We start from the raw sequence: 20,720 nt of genomic DNA, 5'->3' as shown, positions 1-20,720 counted from the left end.
TTGGCCAGAGCCTCTACTAGTAACGGAGAGCATGCAAGATCATAAACAACACATATGTAATAACTTGATAATTAACATGACATGGTATTCTCTATCCATCGGATCCCGACAAACACAACATATAGAATTACGGATAGATGATCTTGATCATGTTAGGCAGCTCACAAGATCCAACAATGAAGCACAATGAGGAGAAGACAACCATCTAGCTACCGCTATGGACCCATAGTCCAGGGGTGAACTACTCACTCATCACTCCGGAGGCGACCATGGCGGTGTAGAGTCCTCCAGGAGATGAATCCCCTCTCCGGCGAGGTGCCGGAGGAGATCTCCGAATCCCCCGAGATGGGATCGGCGGCGGCGGCGTCTCGCATAGGTTTTCCGTATCGTGGTTTTTCGCATCGGGGGTTTCGCGACGGAGGCTTTAAGTAGGCGGAAGGGCAGAGTCGGGGCCCGACGAGGGGCCCACACCATAGGGCGGCGCGGCCCCTCCTTGGCCGCGCCGCCTTGTGGTGTCGCCACCTCGTGGCCCCACTTCGTATGCTCTTCGGTCTTCCGGAAGCTCCGTGGAAAAATAGGCCCCCGGGTCTTCGTTTCGTCCAATTCCGAGAATATTTCGTTACTAGGATTTCTGAAACCAAAAACAGCAGAAAACGGGAACTGGCACTTCGGCATCTTGTTAATAGGTTAGTTCCAGAAAATGCACGAATATGACATAAAGTGTGCATAAAACATGTAGGTATCATCAATAATATGGCATAGAACATAAGAAATTATCGATACGTCGGAGACGTATCAGTTATCTCCCAAGAAGTGCTTTCTTTATAGCCATTAAGATGGGCTTAGTAATTTTAATGATGCACTCGCAAGAAATAAGAGTTGAAGCAAAAGAGAGCATCAAGAAGCAAATTCAAAACACATTTAAGTCTAACCCACTTCCTATGAAAAGGAATCTTGTAAATAAACAAGTCATGTAGGCATAATGCAACAAGCATAGAAAGATAAAACAAGTGTAACTTCAAAAATTTCAGCATATAGAGAGGTGTTTTAGTAACATGAAAATTTCTACAACCATATTTTCCTCTCTCATAATAATATCCAGTAGCATCATGAGCAAATTCAACAATATAACTATCACATAAAGCATTCTTATCATGAGTCTCATGCATACAATTATTACTCTCCACATAAGCATAATCAATTTTACTAGTTGTAGTGGGAGCAAATTCAACAAGGTAGCTATCATTATTATTCTCATCATCAAATATAGGAGGCATATTGTAATCATAATTAGACTTATCCTCCATAGTAGGCGGCACCAAAAGACCACTATCATTATAATCATCATATATGGGAGGCATATCATAATCAACATAAACTTTCTCCTCAATACCCGGAGGGCTAAAGAGATCATTTTCATCAAAACCGACCTCCCCAAGCTTAGAATTTTCTATATCATTATCAACAATGGTGTTCAAAGCGTTCATACTAATACTACTAGCATGCAAATAAGGTTCCATAGGTTTTTTTAATTTTCGCATTAAACCATTCATGTCTTGACTCAGGAAATAGTACAAAAAGCTCACAGATGTTTTCCATTATGCCTTACTAGTGTTTAACAAGAAACAAAAAGATGCAATTGCAGGATCTAAAGGAAATAGCTTCGAGCACACACACAACGGCAACGGAAAAGTACTTAGTTACCCGGGACCGGAGTATGAGTGCCTTTACCTTTCCTCCCGGCAGCGGCGCCGGAAAAGTGCTTCGTTGCGGGGTCCGGTGTGTGAGTGCCGTTTACCTTTCCTCCCGAGCAACGGCGCCGGAAAAGTGCTTGATGTCTACGGGTGCTTCTATTCTTGTAGACAGGTGTTGGGCCTCCAAGAGCGAGAGGTTTGTAGAACAGCAGCAAGTTTCCCTTAAGTGGATCACCCAAGGTTTATCGAACTCGGGGAGGAAGAGGTCAAAGATATCCCTCTCAAGCAACCACTGCAATCACGATACAAGAAGTCTCTTGTGTCCCCAACACACCTAATACACTTGTCAGATGTATAGGTGCACTAGTTCGGCGAAGAGATAGTGAAATACAAGTAGTATGGATGTATATGAGTGGTAATAACAATCTGAATAAAATATGGCAGCGAGTAAACATGCAGCAGAACAGTAAATAAACGGAGTTTCAATGCTTAGGAACAAGGCCTAGGGATCATACTTTCACTAGTGGACACTCTCAACATTGATCACATAATAAAACCACTCTACACTCTCTTGTTGGATGATGAACACCACTAATTGCGTAGGGCTACAAGAGCACCTCAATGCCGGAGTTAACAAGCTCCACAACATTCGATGTTCATATTTAAATAACCTTAGAGTGCATGATAGATCATTGCAATTACACCAAGTACTAACATAGCATGCACACTTGTCACCATCACACTATGAAGGAGGAATAGATCACATCAATACTATCATAGCAATAATTAACTTCATAATCTACAACAGATTACAATCATAACCTACGCCAAGTACTACACGATGCACACACTGTCACCATTACACCGTGGAGGAGGAATAGAGTACTTTAATAACATCACTAGAGTAACACATAGATGAATAGTGATACAAAGCTCATATGAATCTCAATCATGTAAGGCAGCTCATGAGATCATTGTATTGAAGTACATAGGAGAGAGATTAACCACATAGCTACCGGTACAGCCCCGAGCCTCGATGGAGAACTACTCCTTCCTCATGGGAGACATCAGCGTTGATGGAGATGGCGGTGGTGTCGATGGAGGAGCCTTCCGGGGCACTTCCCCGTCCCGGCGGCGTGCCGGAACGAGACTCCTGTCCCCCGGATCTTGGCTTCACGATGGCGGCGGCTCTGGAAGGTTTCTCGTACCGTGGCTTTTCCGTATCGAGGTTTTAGGTCGAGGAGGCTTAAATAGGCGAAGAGGCGGAGTCGGAGGGCTGACGGGGCGATGACACAACAGGGGGCGCGGCCCAGGCCCTGGCCGCACCGCCCTATCATCTGGGCCCACCGTGGCTCCCTCCGAGTGGCTCTCGGGTGTTCTGGAAGCTTCGTGGAAAAATAGGATGATGGGCGTTGATTTCGTCCGATTCCGAGAATATTTCCTTACTAGGATTTATGAAACCAAAAACAGCAGAAAACAGCAACTGGCCCTTCGGCATCTCGTCAATAGGTTAGTTCCGGAAAACGCATAATAATGACATATAATGTGTATAAAACATGTGAGTATCATCATAAAAGTAGCATGGAACATAAGAAATTATAGATACGTTTGAGACGTATCACCCCATCAAAAGCTTAATAGGATATGGTTGAGTCATCAAGCATGTATGAGAGAGATCATCAAGCACAAGGGGTCTATCCACTATGCAGTTCCTCACTTGAAGAAAAAAGCACTAGAGAGACAAGGACGTCTCCCTGTTCGTTTGACAGTTGATAGAGAATATGTTGAGCAGGCTATTGAGCACTTGAACTCAACATGATATGTAATGGCAGATTTTCATTAGCCTAATGTGTTCCATATGTTAGTTGTGATGTTATATTTGGGACTTTCTTCACCACCGCAAGGGGTCAAGAATATCATGTATCGATCACCATGATCTTTTTTCCCTTTTCCCGTTTTGCTTATTCGCATTACCATTGCACGTTTTTGTTAGTTGCCTAGATTGTACTTCTCTGTCTAAGCTAATGAACTTCTTTGTCTAAGCTAATGAACTTCTTTTTGTAAGCTAATGAACTTCTTTGTGTAACATCTTTGCCCAGATTGTACTGACCATTGATTCATACTGACCATTGTTTGATAGTGATCAACTAGGAAAAAGTAGACGACCGTATGCTGCTGAAGACCATCTTTTTATAAAACCATAGATGTATGTGACTCAAACCATCTTTTCATAAAAACATAGAATGTTCACTGATACACTTTTACATATTCTATCACCAAGATAAGCTCATAATAAGATCATATAAAACCATATTCGTACTCACTTTCTTACATAAACTTGAAGCATATAAAACCATTACAACTCACTTCATTTTCATCATCCGGCGAATCTAAACTTGACTATCCGGCACATTATGCGCTTTCTTTTCGTCCTCGAGATAGATAGATGGGTTGCGACGGCACCTTATGCATACCCCTTCTTTGTTTATCGCCACCGTAGTCGCACAATCTTTGCACCAAAAGTTGTCACACATGCATGGATTTCCGCAAGCTTCGCAACAACGCAAATCTTTTGGTACCGGGAGCCTACATCCTAAGCAAAGGAATATGGAAGGCTCACCGCGGATGCCACACTTGAGGCACAAAGTTGGATGAATGCACACCTCGCAAGTTGAGGTCGGGTTGGAGTAGGTTCTGTGTACCACATCTTGCACGAGGTTAGCGGTTTGGACGTACCTAGCCGAAATCCTTGCATTTGTAGCTTCAACGTTGGTTGCACAATCCACTTTATCAAATAGATCTTCGATGTTTTTATGAACCCTCTGAAATTCATCCTCTAGTTCTTCTACTTGGCCTTGCGTGATCTCCACATCGCCATCCTCCTCGACTTGGACGGCATCAACCTCGCCCTCCACCTCTCCTTCTACATCGACGCTGTCCACCTCTCCTTCTCCATGGACGTCTTCCATCTCTCCTTCTCCATCCTTCTCCATTTGGCTTCCACCTCGTTGGTTCAAGGAATAGCAAAGCAAATGGGTCTACTTTTATACACCAAGGAATGGGGATAGATGCGGTGTGAACAAGGGATCAAAAGCTGCTGCACGAAAATCCTTCTACATTCACACCTCAACAAAAACTGAAGTGTTCCCACTTACATGCAGAATTGGAAGGAGAAAGGAAAGAGAGCACCGCATGCACCAAACGCCCCAATTAAATCTGTCATTAATGAGACACGCCTTAATTCTGAAAAATGGAGGGATTGGAGATGCGCCCAGTATACAAAAATGGAGGGAGTACCAAACATCTTGCTATGCTAGAGGAGGGAATGGGCATCTTCACAACTTCTAGTGTTACCATGTTATTAGTAAAATATCATGGAAACCAGGGACAGAGCCAGTGGGGGGCAGGCTGGGGCCATGGCCCCCCCTATGATTATTTTTTTCCTGAAAAAACCCTTTAAAATTTGTATATTTGCCCCTAAATTTAGCAAATTTTAGCTATATGCCCCCCTCCTGGCTCTGTCTCTGATGGAAACCAACATATTTAACATGTTTTATACACTATCGAAGCTTTTATACATCAATTTATGATAGATACATAATGCCTTGTTACTTGTAATATTTCCAACCATGTTTGTGTGTTCTCATCTTGGTATATATGTAAATCCAATCGACTAGGCAATCTTTCCTACTTAGATTGAATCATGTTAAGTACAAAAATCAAAAGACCAAGTAGTAAAAAATAAATAACTTTGTCACGTATGTGTATTGCCTATGCATTAGTGTGCGAGACACTTGAGGTGACTATATTTATACGCATGTTTATTACAACATCAAAATAGTGTGATAATAATATCATACTAATTAGTAGTACTATGAATCGATGCCAACAAGGCTTGATCACACATTCATTCTTGCATGTATTTTGGATGATCATGAAACATCACATAAGACTATTAGTTCTTAATTTTTAGATAGCACTTTGGTTGAAGCAATACTTTTTCTAAAGACACCTATGTGTTACAATATTGTTGTCTCAAGATCTATGATATTTACTAAACATGTATTTGTATGATAACCTATCATTTAACTCAAATTCATTTTTGATACGGTAAAGCTGCACTCGCCGATTCATCTCATCATCTGTAAACACTAAATATGTTAGACAAGACCAACGATGTTTTATATTTCTGAAAAAATGTATCAAAAAGTTACATAGGAAGATATTTCGTAGTCTGAGGCATGATGTGGGACCATGGACGTATACTTATAGTTTCGAAGGTGTACTATGTGTGACCTATGAATCATAATAGTCCCTACCTCAAATATCTAAATAAAAGGCACATTCTTACATTCCAAATAAAATGCCAATTTCTTAATATGTAGTAATCCACCATGGAGAGTATCCCCAAAATACCATTTTTCCACTACAAAGCGTTTTCCACGAGAAAAGGTTTGTGTTTTGTGGAAATATATTTAGGGTTGTCAGTAGCTATCGAAAAGCAACATTGGGACATAAAACAACATGGACGATCGGCATGAAAAGCACTTCACAGAACTGGTTGTGGCAACACGATTGTTTAGTTGTCTCCCACCCAATGGATGTCTCCCCACGCTTCACATGTCCCCTTATGATAGATTATCGTGAGAGTTATAGGCGGGTTCCGGTGTTTTTCTTTTTCTTTTTGTGTATATTTGTATGGAAACAAATATTTCTTGTTTAAGCGGGTACTACTTTGCATGAACTTCGGTTGCACTGTATTTGGATGCCATGCCATGAGTGCATTTTTTTCTTGCGTTCCGTTGCACTGTATTGATATGTGCTGAATTTTCCCGACCATGAATATAAAATTGTGGTGGCCTCTCTCTGAATGTGTTTCGACATCTTGCCTTTTTTCCTAGTCATGTGTGATTTTTTCACATTGCGTTTGAATGTCCTCCTTTTTCCTACACTCAATGTAACTTTTTCTACTGTCTAAGATTCTCCTACATTTAATTAGTTTTGATTCCCTAGCGTGTTTGTGGTTTGTCCTTTTTATGCACTGTGCCTTAAAACACTACAAAAAAAAAGGGGGGGACACAACCTTTGTTACATAACCATGTGGTACGTCCCCACACACCCGCAGCCACACCCTCCACATATCCATGCCAAAAGATTACTACGTGAAGTTTCCCTAATAGATGGTTTGGACGTAGTTATATTTGTTTCAAGTTTTTTTTCTTTTGCACTGTATTGCAATAAACACTGCAAAACTCAAAACAGACAAAAACACGAACAATACTCAACCAAAACCTACAAAATGGGGATACGACCAGCACTGCATCATTGACATGACGAGCATGTCCCTGCATTTCCACACTCACTCGAGTGCGCCCTCACCATATCGCACCTAGAAAAGAACTGCATAAAAATGCCCTCACATTTAATTTTGTACTATTCAATCGGAAGATTATCTCAATTGAGAACTAATATATTTGGTGATTAATGGAGCTCCTTGTATCGGTTGTGCATCATGGTTTAAATCACATGCTTGTTAATCCTAGAGGATAGAAAATTATGTCCATCCAATTAACCAGTAATCCCCTAGGTCCGTCAGATGATACACGTTTTTTTCCTCTCAATATCCGCACGTTCACGCCAAGAAAGGAAAAGCACCTGGCGAAAAAAAATAAGAAATCATCTCTGATTGTGGGCGTCTCCAGATCTTGCTGGGATGATCGAGTTCAATTCCCAAGCGATTCATGCCGGCTTCTGATTGATTGTCCCACGCGCGGCCGGAGCCAGCGGCCGATATTTGTCCAAGACGCCCGACATACTGTACTTTGGACGTTGAGATGCCCTGGCCTCAAGCCTGGATCAATCTGGCAGTAGTGTCCTTCGATCAAATTAGGGAGCTCCTCCAAGATGGTTGATCTCTCTTGAATTGCCCATCATCAACGTGAAAGAAGATATACAGATGAAGTGCGGTACTACTGTACTAGCTACATCTAAAGGTATAATTGATGCCCCCCATGGGGATCTCACAGAGCTTTGATTTACCGCCGTTCGATTTTACCTTGCAGTGAATCTCAACCGTAGTTTTTTTTCACCGACCCATATAAAAGCCCTCTCACCAGTAGTGAAAACCCTAGCCGCCGCCCAGCGAATCCCCGTGCGCAAGCTCCTCCCCAATCCCCTGCTTGGCTGCTCCTCCCAATCCCCTTCGTACCCGTGCCGCTGCCACTGTCCTTCGCCTCCATTTTCCGCCGCCACCACCTCTCTCTCCTCCGTCCTGCCTCCTCCCTAGTGCTCAGCAGGAGGAGCATGAGATTCCACCAGGGGCAGTCAGCGAGAGGAGCAAAAGGCTCAACCAAACCACATCGGAGGGGGCTGAGCCAAGGTGAGCACCTTCTTCCCATCCCGTGCATCCTTTCTGGAGGACGAGGATGAGCCATGGAAGGGGAAGGACCTCATTTTGTCTTCCCTGTTAGCCGGCCGTACGGGCGTCCGTGCTTGCCACCGCTGCTCCGCCTCTTCATCCTCTGCATCTAAAGGTGGAGCACGTGCTGATGAACGAGGACAACGAGCCAGGGTAATTTGCCTCTCCACATCTTGATCTCTCTCTTTTCTCTCTCCATTTAATCCCCTTAGTTTCTTATCTTTGTTTTTGCCTAGAAGGTGTTTGACGAAAATCCTTGAGGGAAACATTATAGGTGTTTGACAAGGAGGAATAGGACGGGGGAGAAGGCATGTGCCCGCATAGACTAGGATTTGGAGGATGCGAAGATGGCTTCTTCTTCATCCGGGACCTGCAGGTTCCTCCTCTCTTTCTCTCACTCTCACTGGATCACCTCCTTCCCGATGAACTAATTTGATGCAGATGTTTGTATCATAGGCCGGAGATGTGTGTGAAGGTGTTGATTTTGCACATATTTGGTTGTAGCTTTGGCTTGTGATTACCCGTGTACACTTGGGCAGAAGTATGAGGAGTGAGTGTGCAATTACGCCTAGAATCTTTCATCTGATTGAATCCTTTTTTGTTGGAAATGTTCAGTCTGAGGAGATTTTTTGTTACAGATTATGTCGGTGGTTTGCTCGCTAACAGACTGGAAGACCGATGCTTATGTGAGATGGCAATGGCCGAGGTTCAAGAGGAGCGTGACGTCGCAACGTCCAGGCATAGCGTAGCCGCTGCTGTCACCATCGCCATACTTCTCTCAGCTACATGGATGTGAGTGCATTCATATAGTATTGAGGTTCCTCTCTTGCTGCTACTCCACCTGGAGGAGCGCCGTCTTGGTCCTTTGGACGGTCTTCCCCGTGTCGACATGGTTGCGTGTATATTTGGTTACCTTTTTCTCTGCAGCTTAGTAAATGAGAGAAACGGAGGTCTACACAGTGGCAAGGCAGAGTTGAAACTTCTGTAAGATTTCTATTGTCTGTGCTTGCTTTCCTGACATTAGTTCATATTGTGTGTGCTTGGTTTGACCTCAGTAATGGAGCTAAAATTAGATACAGCAGAAGTTCATAATTATTGACATAGCAATGGGTCAATCTTCGGCGTCATTGATCTCATTTTGCTCAAAATTATGCACACTGAAGATGGAGTCGTTTTGCTTTGTACAGGTGATCCGGATATTGCAGAAAGCTTTTTCACACAGTTAGGATCGTTTCTTTAGATGTTCAAGAATGTATGCTTATGTTCAAATGTTAGTCATGATGTGTGTGTGTGTGTGTGTGTGTGGCAAAGTAATTATCCAGCAGTAGTAATTAGTAACCCGTTGTTATCTACAACTTCCCGTTTGGTAGAAGTCATTTTAATTACTTGCTAAAACTGTATGAGAACTGACTGAGTTGTTTTTAATCTATTCAGAAAATTTATAGATTGGATTAGGCTCATATGCTTAAGCCAAGCTCAGGTTCAAGTGCGCTTCTCATCTAAACAAGAGTGCCATTGCTGTTGTCAAAATTTAGGTGAGAACTGTGAACCTGTTTTTGTTTTTGCACTTATGCTGTTTGGCAGTAGCATTGATAGCTTTGTTAGAAAGCAAAGTAGCTTTGCACTCACGCACATGGACAATTCCATTAATTATGTTCTATTATTCTATACCTGTCAACTAGCTGATTTTATATATGTGAAATATGATGCTTAATCAGATCTCCATCTTTATTTACATTTATGACATGAAAATTTTGTTTCTGTTCTTCACCTTTTGTTCTTCATGTATCTTGGACTTACTGTTATGCCTACCAGTTTTGCCTCTGTAGATAACATGGTATGATGTGATCTATCCTTGCACTGATATAATCATGTACCAAGCCACACACGAAAAATAAAACAGGTCCTTTGCACTTGATGAAGTTAAAATTTTGTTTATTAATACCAGAGGTGATCTTTATTCATGGGTTGCAGATAAATAATTTAATTATGTATTTTTGTTCCAATAATTTTAGGTCAGAATGCAAATGCTTGCTGCTATAATAACGTGTTAAAAATAAATAACTTCTTTGTTTTGTGCTTCAGCCTCCTTCGCTTTTAGATGGACACCATTATGTGTTTATGAAGAGAAGTGCCTAATTTTAAAATCTTGGATTTAGGAAAAAACAACTCAGCCTTTTAATTGGGTACCATTGGCCACTTCCATTAAAAGTGCTCAGGTTTTTTAGAAATCTTCGAGAAGTGGTGCCTACCTAATCATCATGGCATGCAGGTCACATGTTCCATTTAAAATACTAAGAATCACATGACAATACTAAAAGTTTGATACAATACTAAGCTTCTCGAATGTGCCTAACTTCATTTGGATTCTAACACTTTGATACAATACTAAGAATCACATGACAATACCAGGGTTATTTTTGCTTTACAAGTCATACATTTATGTCCATTTAAAATGATTTCATGATGAGATTTTTTTATTACTACTACAAACTAATCGCATATATGCCAGACTGGGACAAGGTCAAACATATATTCATGATGAGATATTTGTTTGTGCTTTGTTTAAGAATTATTTTTATGTTACAGTGTTGTTTTGGTTTAAGCGCAAGCAAAATAGATTTGGTACTTGCAAGGGTTGATAGTTGTCACTGATTATAGAACTCATGAGTCATGACTGAAACTGGGTACCATTTCAGGGCAATTGTGTATCCTTTACATTCCAGGATGGAGTTACTTAAATTCAGTATAAAAGATACTTGGAGTGGGGAGGAACTTGAGAGAGTATACGGTAAAAATAATTTAGGTAAATACATCTTGAGCTATTTTCCTTAAAAGGCATAATACAACAGTGTTAGATTCTGATCTCTGCGTTACTTTTCAATTGCTCGCAATATTGTTGGATTCCTTTCTCACATAAAAATAAGTACATGTCACCCCCCTGAATGGCAGATACTTTGTTTAGATGTTGTTTTTTCCTCATTTGTTTCTGCAATTGAATTGTCTTAATATTTTATGGCTTTATATTGGAAAAACCATTCCTCATTTGAAAGATCGAAAGCATCTGCAGATCCATGAACTCGGCCCCTTGCTTTCATTGACTGATGCATAGCTTATTATTATGTCCTTTGGAATAACGTCTCTCCTTCCCTCTTCTGTCCCTTATATTTTAATAGCATGGACAAATACTAAAACCAGTGTTCATGGGATGTTCCTTCATTTGGTGACATTTGGCTTGAGTATTCGTATTCCCTGCCACAATTAGCAAGGTCAACTTGATAAGAAAATAATAAGACATAATAGTATCTCACAAAAAACCCAAACATTCATCAGAATATGCATATTTCAACTGACAATTTCAAAAATAGTATACACCTAGCATGTTGTCCCCTTTTTATAAATCTGAGCTCCCTCCAGTTTGTACATATTGGGAGCCTATTCTGCATGATCTCTTGATGCTTAAACTACTCCTTTTTTATACCAATTCGATTTTGATGATGTTTCTCTGCTCTTCACCTTTTTTATAGGTCATAATATTGTTGAAGATTGTTGCACAAAGGTTTCTTCTATTTCTCTGCTAGATTCGTGAGTCTGCTCTCTTGCAGGTAAGATTTTGTCTTTGAAATGGATGTTTCGAGGATTATGTTCTGCTACATGTATTGCCCTCATATTTTTCCTCTTAAGAGAAAGACAGTAAGATAACATTGATATGTGGTTTCATGTACAAGATGGATTCTGTGTATGGATACTATAGAAATTTGCGGACTCGAGCTATGTGTAATCTTTATTTGGGATTTTTTTATTTTCCTTTTCCATTATGATTTTTTTCTAGCTGAAAGATCGCTTATGTTTTGGTTTGATATACAGGATGCATGGTGTTCTTTTGCTCATCTTCTGATAACTCGTCTGTGTACCCAAAAAAACATTTCGTTAGCAATTGGCAAATGTATCTTTCTACATTTTTATCGCATCTGCTAAAAGCTGATCAAATTTAAATGAATTTTGTGCTGTCAACTGCATATGACACTTGCTTTGTTTCATACAAATTATTGTTTTTTGGCAAAATGTTCTACACAGCCGTAAAGTACATTAGCATGTTCATGACCATGTGAGTTCATACAAATTATTGTTTTTGCCAAAATGTTCTACACAGCCGTAAAGTACATTAGCATGTTCATGACTATGTGAGCTATAATAATAATTCTATAACAGTAGAAACATCTTATTTATTCGTCTCATAAGTAGGCTTGTTCTTTGAAGCAAAGGAGGATTTAAGTGTTCAGTGTATAATCATTGGTTATACATGCTAAGATTCCAGAGATTAAACTCTTTCTAGGAAATGGTGGTGCTGGTGCTATCAGGGAGGGAGGCATACAAAAAATGCAGCGCAAGCAGAATCCAATGCACTCCCCTCCTCCAATAAGTCCCGGTACCAAGCACGGAAGATGAGCACCGAGTGTTGCCCTCGGGTCAAGGTAAGCGCCAAAACTAATTCTTGAGCATATGTACATTTGTTAGCCCAAAGATCACTTATTCCAACCCAAACACAGAATATTGAGGCTCCCAAGTGTAGTTTGCTAAAGCTTACAGGAAGAGCTTCTGAAGGTTCTCATGTTCTGTTTTGGTTCTTACAGGGGAGGTTCGGCAGTCAGGCTGCGCCAAGCAACCGACAATGTCGATCGTGAGGAGAAGCAACGTATTCGACCCCTTCTCCTTGGACCTCTGGGCTGACCCCTTCGAAACCTTTCGTTCCATCGTCCGGCAGTCTCCGGCAACACCGAGACGGCCGCGTTCCCCAATGCCCGCGTGGACTGGAAGGAGACCCCTGATGCTCATGTCTTCAAGGCGGATCTCCCTGGCGTGAAGAAGGAGGTCAAGGTGGAGGTGCAGGATGGCAACGTGCTCGTCGTCAGCAGCGAGCGCAGCACGGAGAAGGAGGACAAGAACGACAAGTGGCACCACGTCGAGCGCAGGAGCGGCAAGTTCGTCAGGCGCTTCCGCCTGCCGGAGAACGCCAAGGTGGAGGAGGTGAATGCCGGGCTGGAGAACGGCGTGCTCACTGTTAGGCAATATACTTGTTGTATTATCAAGGGGCCAAAGGCCACAATATATAGTACATGTACAGGCGCAAATATGCAGGAAGCCCCCTAACATATGGGGAAACTACAATATACAGATATATACTCTAACACCCCCCCTCAAACTCATGGTGGATCCACAACACTGAGTTTGGAGAGTAAAAAGTCATGCTTTGCGCTCGAGTTTGTGCCTTTGTAAAGAAATCCGCCAACTGTAAATCGAAGGCACATAATGAACCGCAACAACCTCATCTCGCACTCGAGCACGTGTATAAAAAGCATCAACACCAATATGCTTGGTCAGCTCATGCTTGACCGGATCACGTGCAATGCGATAGCACCTGTACTTGTCGGACAAAAGTGGAGTGGGTGTCGTAACGGAGACCCCAAAATCTGCAAGCAACCACCGTAACCAGGTCACCTCGGCAATCAACAAAGCCATAGCCCGCAGCTCGGCCTCAACACTCGAACGGAAAGCTGCGACCTGTTTCTTCGTCTTCCAAGCAACAAGCGAACCACCAAGAAACACACAGTAAGCAGAAAACGAACGACGATCCGTAGGATCACTCGCCCACGTAGCATCCGAATAGCACTGGATCTGGAGAGAGCTGGAACAGGGAAAGAAAAGGCGACGAGTGATCGTACCACGAAGATAACGAAGAACACGGAGGAGGTGACTATAGTGAACAGTGGTAGGAGATGAGACAAACTGACTCAGAATATGAACAGGATAAGAAATATCAGGACGAGTGACAGCAAGATAGACAAGACTCCCAACAAGATGGCGATAACGGGTGGGATCGGCAAGAGGATCACCATCGGTAGGGACGAAGCTTAACATTAAGCTCCATAGGAGTATCGACTGTGCGCTCATCCCCAAGAGCGGCACGAGCAAGAAGATCCTGGATGTACTTTTCTGAGAGATAGAAAAGCCATCGAGAGGTGGAGGAAACCTCAATGCCAAGAAAATAGCGAAGAGGACCAAGATCGGTCATAAGAAGCTGATCACGAAGACGAGCCTTGACAAAGGCAATATACTCGGGATCATCACCGGTAATGATCATATCATCAACATAGAGAAGAAGAAGAGTACGTCCACGAGGAGAAGTGTGAACGAAAAGTGCTGGATCATGAAGACTAGGAGAGAAACCAGCGGCGGTCACCACGGAGGCAAAGCGCTCAAACCGAGGCACGAGGGCCTGTTTGAGACCATAGAGAGAACGTCGAAGATGACAAACCATCCCATCGGGAACGGAATACCCGAGGAGGAGGTTGCATGTAAACCTCCTCACTCAACTCGCCATTAAGAAAAGCATTCGAACATCAAGGCCGGGAGACGGACCAGCGGCGAACGAAGCAACAGCAAGAAGGGTACGCACGGTAGTCATATGAGCCACGGGGGCAAAAGTCTCATCATAGTCACGGCCGTGCTCCTGGCTGAAAGCCACGAGCCACAAGACGCGCTTTATAGCGCTCAAGAGATCCATCGAACGAGTCTTAATTTTATAGACCCACTTACACGTGATAGGACGAACACCGGAAGGTGGAGAAACAAGATCCCAAGTGCCGGTGCGCTCAAGCGCAGCGATCTCCTCAGCCATGGCAAGCTGCCATTCGGGATGACGCTCGGCATCCCGATAAGAAGTCGGCTCGAAACGACGGAGAGACCATACCGACTAGGAGAGTAACGAGCTGGAGCACGACGGCCGACGGACGAGGCTGTGAAGGGGGAAGGTCATCGGCGAGAGGACAACTCATCGGAAGAAGCGGAAGAAGGGACGAGCATCGAAGGATCCGAAGCCGGAGAACGAGGAGTACTAGGTGGACTAGACGGAGGAGAGGACGGCGCCGAAGGGGGCACATCGGGACTAGGAGGGGGAGGAGACGGGATAGCGAGGGGTGCATCCGGGAAAAGAAGAAAAGAGATATCATCCACCGGGTAAGTACCCGAGGTGGGACGAGGATAGAAGGGACGCGTCTCATCAAACGTGACATCACGAGAGATGCGCATCCGACGACCAACGGGGTCCCAACGGCGATAGCCCTTATGCTCATCATCGTATCCGAGAAAGACACACTCAACGGACCGAGCGGTCAGCTTGGTGCGATCGCGAGGAGGGAGAAGAACATAGCAAACGCAACCAAATAAACGAAGTGTCGAGTAATCGGAGAGCAACCGGAAAGACGCTCGAGAGGAATGCCACCTCGAAGGGCAGCAGAAGGCTGAATGTTAATGAGGTAAGTCGACGTAGCGACAGCCTCAGCCCAGAAATGCGGCGGAAGAGAGGAAGCAATCATCATAGCACGGGTAGTCTCAAGAATGTGACGATGCTTACGCTCGGCGACACCATTTTGAGCATGGGCGCCGGGACATGAGAACTGGGCAAGGGTGCCCTGCTCAGCAAGAACACCACGCAGGTGCTGGGAGATATACTCTCCTGCAGAGTCATCACGAAACACTCGAATAGGCGTGGAATACTGAGTACGAACCATGGCTGCAAAACGCTGATAAATAGAAAGCACCTCACTGCGAGAGTGCATAAAAAACAACCAGGTATATCGCGAAAAGTCATCAATAAACAAAATATAGTATTGATGACCCCCTTTCGAAGGAAAGGGAGCCGGACCCCAAACATCCGAATGAACTAAATCAAAAGGTCGCTGAGATACAGACGCACTAGTAGGATAGGGAAGCTGAATCTGTTTGCCTAGCCTACAACCCTGACACGAATGCAAAGACACGTCTCCCGAGACGGACCCCGAAGACCACGACGAACTAATGACGATAAACGGGAGCCACGAGAGGTGACCCGGCCGATGATGCCACTGTTGAAAAGATCCGAGTGACGAGAGCGGCAACCGCGGGAGAGCCGGTAGATGAAGTGGCGGTAGAAGGAACGCGAAGCCGGTCTAACTCCCGAGCCCCGGGGACTCAAGGCTGCGAGGGCCGGCTCCAACCAGGGCTCGTGTACGGCGGTCTCGAACAGCACAAGAATCAGCGTCAAGAATGACGCGACAACCAGAATCGATAAGCCGACTAGCGGAAAACAGGTTCATCTTAAGACTAGGAACATGAGAAACATCGGGAACGAGAGAAAGAGGTAGTAGAAAGGGTGCCTCGACTGGAAACGAGGAAGAGAGGTACCATCAGCCGTGATAACACGAACGAGGCGAAACAAGAGAGCGAAGAGCGAGAGAGAATAGAAGACGCAGAGGTCATATGAAAAGAAGCTCCGGAATCCGGATACCACGGGGATGACATACCGACCGTGTGGAAGGTGGTGGTCGCGCGGTGCCGGAAGAACCGGAGCACGAGAACCGGCGGTATCCGTCGAGGAAGAGCCCGTACCGGCGAGCGGACCACGAAGACCACGGATAATGTCCCGATCCGATAGCGCAACAACGAGAAGATCCCGAAGAACCAGCCGACGACGAGTAAGATGCGGCGGGCGCAAGCTGGGATCCTCTGCCGACAAGAAGAGATAGTGTGGCCGGGCCTGCCACGGTAGGTGCAAGGAGGTGACGTCGAACCACGAGGCTCGCCGGGGCCGACGCCGACCCCGGAATGGAGGAGTAGGAAGTATCGGCTGTGCCGGAGGCCGCAACGAGGCCGACGGCATAGGAGGTCCACGAGCAGACGGTACAGGAGTACCACGAGCAGCAAGAACAGAGGGAACCTCAAGAAGACCAGCACCACGAAGACGAGTCTCCTCAGCACGAAGCTCAGCAAGTACCTCAGAGAGCGGAACACGACCACGGGCAAGCAGCTGGGCCCGGCGCGGCTCAAACTCCTTACGGAGCCGCGACAAGAACTCAAAAACGCGCTGAAACTCCGGATCCGCGCGCACGATCGAGCAGACGAGGACGAGGTGGCACACACAGCTGTACGGAGAGAATCAAGCCGACGCCAAATAGCGGCACTCCGAGTGTAGAACTCATCAATAGTAGAATCACCCTGATGAAGGGCATGCTCCTGGCGGACCACAGATAGGTAGAGAGCATCCCCAGACGGCTGATAGCGCTGACGAAGAAAAGCCCACTGAGCAGCGGCGGTGGGAAGATCCATAAACTCAGCGAGCATGCGAGGCGGAACACCGGAGGTGAGAACAGCGAGCAGCACGAGCATCCTCATCTATCCACCGAGTGTACTCGGTCGGATCCAGCCGGTAAGTCGCAACGGCGATAGAGTGGTCCTGGACCTTCCGGTCATAATCAGCCGAGAGCGTTGTCATCGGCACTCTTGGCTGCATCCTTATCTGCCTGAGTAGCATCAGGGGCAAGGGCAACAGGTGGCGGTGCAACAGGCACCGTAGGAGCAACGAGGCGCGGCGGACAGGAGACCTCGCCAGAAAGGACACCCCAAAGACGAAGACCGCGCATGTGGACGCGCATGAAGGCAGCGAAATCAGGGTAATTCGCGCCATCAAAGATCACCGGGCAGCGAGGGATCGCAACATAGCCCGAGGAAGACATAGCTCTTTTTTTTTTTGCTTTTTTTTGCTTTTTTTTTTTTGCTTTTTTTTTCAGCAGACAGGAGAGAGAAACCGGATCGGATCACTGGGAGGAGCAGCAGACATCGGGCCGAGCGGGGGAGAGCGACCGAGCGGGGGAGAGCGAGCGGGGGGCTCACGCGGAGCAGCAGACGTCGATCGGATCGAAGCCGAGCGGCCGTACGCGGACGGGCCTTACGCGGGCGGATCGGATCGAAGCCGAGCGGGCCGGCGCCTGGAGATCGAAGTCGAGCAGGGGCGCGACCCGGCGCGCGGAGAAGGCAGAGATCGCCGAGCGGGCGAGCGGGGCGTCGATCGGGGAGAGCGGGGCGTCGACCAGGAGCAGCACCACGGCGGCGGACGGAGATCAACGGGGCGCTGCAGGGAGATAGACGACGGAGACCAGCACGAAGCGGGGGCAGACGGAGTCGGCCAGATCGAGAACGGAGGACGAACGAGCGACGGAACAAGAAACGTCGCCGGGAATTAGAGGATCAATTTTGCTCTGATACCATGTTAGGCAATATACTTGTTGTATTATCAGGGGGCCAAAGGCCACAATATATAGTACATGTACAGGCGCAAATATGCAGGAAGCCCCCTAACATATGGGGAAACTACAATATACAGATATATACTCTAACACTCACCATCACCGTGCCCAAGGTTGAGGTCAAGAAGCCCGAGGTCAAGGCCATCGACATCTCTGGTTGAGCGTGTATGCGATGAGAATCAGCTTGGTCGATGTTTGTGCGAGTGCACCCGTTTGCCGCCATCGTGTTCGTGTAGAGTCCTATGTAGTTGTGTACCAAACTCTTTTGTATCTTTCAGTTGTACTCGTGTGATTGTGTCTCAATTTTCCGAAGAATAAATAAGAAACAAATCGTTTGGACATGAGTTCGGTTCATAGTTTGACAACATTTACAATATGCAGGACGGCTTCCGAGTGTGGATTGTGAACTCAGGAAAATGATGCTCCCTGTTTCCTCAAACAGTTGATTCCTCTTGGTCAGATTCAGAAGTAGTAGCATGAGACAAGGACATACGCAATGAACAGTTTGTTAACAGAGCAAGATCACTAATCTGAAAATAGTTATTCCGTGCGTATACAGATGTTGTACTACTTATAGTTGCCTACTCATCAGTACATCCTTTGATTTGTCAGCCATTTATGCAGCTGTCAGATAGCAGATACGGGCTCGCTTCTGTAGAATGCCGTGAAGAAAGAGCTAGAGGAAGATAGTCTTGTACCCATGGTCATTTTTTTGTATTTCACTCTCTCTCTAACTGAAACTCGTGAAAACTTTTGTCCTTTCAATTCTGCACTTTTGTGAGCATGCAGAGGGTACAGCTGCCTGTAGAGTGGCTTGTTGCCATGGGGATGAGACAGTTGCTGGCAACTTTCCTGGTCCAAATGCTAGGGTAAATGATGCAATAAGGCAAAAACTTATTTAGCAGTGGTACAGTGTTATGATAATAACGAAATGGTCATGTTACTATGCTTTCATCTTATTATGTTATAATTACGAGAATAATATACTGAGAAACAAAAAAGGTAACGATGATTTTTTTTCGAATCCTCGATCTGGCCTATGTTTTGCGCATAGTGTTTCTCAAGATTCCAAAAAAAACGAAAAAGTAGGATTGAGATGCAACTTGCGAGGGCCTGTCATTTCCTCAAAAAATAGTTTTTTTTTAACAGGAAGTAGGGCCTAGAAGGCCCCAGAATTTCATTCATATCAGACGTGGCAGGTACATATTACAGTGAGGCCCTTTGGCAACTCTCGCCCTGAGAAACCTGAGATTTGAAGAAAGGCCCTCACACTTTACAAAACACACCCCGAGATAAGAAATAAAAAACGCAATCAGGTCCCTGAGATGCTCCGCCACCAGACGTCGGCGTCCTCAAGGCGTCGCCGCCGAGAAACAGGGCGCAGATGCTCGAACACCCAACTCCGGCGTAACTCCGTCGCCGCTGGACGCCAGGAGACCACCGGGGACGAACCACTTGGTGGAATCTGGACGTCGAGCCCCAGCAGCTAGGAAGAGAGGCCTCCGAACTGGAGGTTGTAGTAACGCCGCCATGCCGGCAGAAGATCGTGGAGGCAAGAAAGTCCTCCACGTGGTTGAGCTCGATGAAGAAGAACCTGTGAAGAAGCCGATGCTGGTTGAAGAAGAGCAGATCCAGCAGGGCAGAAGTCTCCTCCTCGCCACCGCGGCAGGCCAGGAGCCAGTGCCCTTCCGAATTGTTCTTCACCGACCCGCGCCGGCGAGCCAGACTTCTTGCAAGATCCAGAGTTGAGAAGCACCGCCTACACACCCCCTCGCCACCAAGGCCGGCCGAGCTGTAAGCGGAGATCCAACATGCTCCCTCGATGGGAGATCTCTCAAAGCCTCCATGGCCGAGAGATCCCACAACTCGACAGTCTCTGGAGCAGAAGAAGGCTCAGAGACGCCTTATTAGAGGAGGAGCTGGTGTTGCGCCACTCCGCCCATGGCTCCGACCACCGGAGCAGGAGCAGAGGGAGGAACACCCCTAGGACGTCGGAGATCTGGCGGAGAAGATCCACGGCGGCGCTCCATCTACGGGGCATATGCCCAGACACAGGCATGAAGTCAAAAACCAGAAAAACCTATAGATCTACAACCTATCTACTCTGACACCAGCACCAGACCAACTCCGGCCAGCTAGCATGGCGGAGCGGCCGTTGGCGGCCCGGTCAACGGTGGAAGCCCCTCAAGGGTAATGTAGATGGATGAGAGCGGAGTGGGGGGGAATGAGCGGTTCTCGATTGCTTTTATCTCTACTTTCCTCAAAACAAGTTTGTGTTCTCTTGCTCCTTTTCATCAACCGATAATTCTTCCCAGCATCTAGGAAATGAAACGGATTATTATTCACTCTTTATTTGATGCTCGCTTATCATTGATGTTTACAAATGTATACAAAATAAATATTAACACAAATTTTACGGGGTCGTGCGCCAAGGCGCACATCTAAATCTAGTATGGGGTAATCGTCAACGCCGGAAGCCGTCATCCT

General features: G+C 45.6%; 1 pseudogene; it reads left to right on the top strand.

Moving 5' to 3' along the window:
* The first annotated feature begins 12,784 nt into the window (after nucleotides 1–12,784).
* LOC124666235 lies at nucleotides 12,785–18,394 on the top strand (annotated as a pseudogene).
* Nucleotides 18,395–20,720: the final 2,326 nt, after the last annotated feature.

This window comes from Lolium rigidum, chromosome 6 (genome assembly GCF_022539505.1).
Source record: "Lolium rigidum isolate FL_2022 chromosome 6, APGP_CSIRO_Lrig_0.1, whole genome shotgun sequence".
Lineage (NCBI taxonomy): Eukaryota > Viridiplantae > Streptophyta > Magnoliopsida > Poales > Poaceae > Lolium > Lolium rigidum.
Note: the sequence above shows the minus strand (reverse complement) of the source record. Positions and strands in the feature narration are given on the sequence as shown.